Source organism: Echinops telfairi, unplaced genomic scaffold (genome assembly GCF_000313985.2).
Source record: "Echinops telfairi isolate 266 unplaced genomic scaffold, ASM31398v2 ScPeMD7_23;HRSCAF=83, whole genome shotgun sequence".
Taxonomy (NCBI): Eukaryota; Metazoa; Chordata; class Mammalia; order Afrosoricida; family Tenrecidae; genus Echinops; species Echinops telfairi.
Window position 1 is genome coordinate 36,028,044 of NW_022103920.1, and position 1,528 is coordinate 36,029,571.

The window sequence follows — 1,528 nt, forward strand, 5'->3', positions numbered from 1 at the left end:
ACAAAGCCTTCCCTAGAGCCCACAGAGAAACAAAGGGTTCCCTAGAGCCCACAGAGAGACAAAGCCTTTCCTAGAGCTCACAGAGAGACAAAGTCTTCCCTAGTGGCCCCAGAGAAAGATGCCTTACCTAGAGCTCACAGAGAGAGACAGTCTTCCCTAGAGCCTACAGAGAGAGACAGTCTTCCCTAGAGCCTACAGAGAGAGACAGTCTTCCCTAGAGCCCACAGAGAGAGACAAAGCCTTCCTGAGAGCCTGCAGCGAGAGAGAAAACCTTCATTAGTACCCAACGAGGGAGAGAGCCTGCCCTAAAGCCCACCGAGAGACGAATTCTTACCTAGAGCCCACAGAGAGACTGTCTTCCCTAGAGCCCAAAGAGAGACAAAGCCTTACCTAGAGCCCACAGAGAGACAAATCCCTTCTAGAGCCCACAGAGAGACAAATCCCTTCTAGAGCCCACAGAGAGACAAAGCCCTTCTAGAGCCCACAGAGAGACAAATCCCTTCTAGAGCCCACAGAGAGACAAAGCCCTTCTAGAGCCCACAGAGAGACAAAGCCCTTCTAGAGCCCACTGAGAGACAAAGCCCTCCCAGAGCCCGCAGAGAGACAAAGCCTTCCCTAGATCCCACAAAGAGACAACGTCTTCCCTAGAGTCCACAGAGAGAGATAGTCATCCCTAGGGCCCACAGAGAGAAAAAGCCGTCCCTACAGCACGCAGCAAGAGAAAAAACCTTCACTAGAACCCAAAGAGGGTGAGTGCCTGCTCTAACGCCCACAGAGAGAGAAGTCTGACCTAGAGTCCACAGACTGACAAAGTCTTCCCAAGAGCCCACAGAGAGGGACAGAGTCTTCCCTAGAGCCCACAGAGAGGGCCAGAGTCTTCCCTAGAGCCCACAGAGAGACAAAGCCTCCCCCAGAGCCCACAGACAAAGAAGCCTTCCCTAGAGCCCAAAGAGAGAGACAGTCTTCCCTAGAGCCCACTAGAGAGAACCTTCCCTAGAGCCCACAGATAAAGATAGTCTTCCCTAGAGTCCACAGTGAGAAGCCTTCCCTAGAGCACACACAGAGACAGTGTTCCCTAGAGCCCACAGAGAGAGAAAACTTACCTAGAACCCACAGAGAGAGACAAAGCCTCCCCTACAGCCCACAGATAAAGAAGCCTTCCCTACAGCCCACAGAGACAGAGAGTCTTCCCTCGAGGCCACAGAGAAAGACAGTCTTCCCTAGAGCCCTCAGTGAGAGACAGTCTTCCCTAGACCCCACAGAGAGACAAAGTCTGCCCTAGAGCCCACAGAGAAAGAAGCCTTCCCTAGAGCCCACAGAGAGACCAAGCGTTCCCTAGAGCCCACAGAGAGACAAAGTCTTCCCCAGAGCCCAAGAGAGACAAAGTCTTCCCTAGAGCCCACAGAGAGATAAACCTTCCCCAGAGCCCACAGAGAGACAAGTTTTCCCTAGGGCCCACAGAGGGAGAGAGAGCCTTCCCTAGAGCCCACAGAGAGACAAAGTCTTCCTTGGAGAACAAAGAGAGACA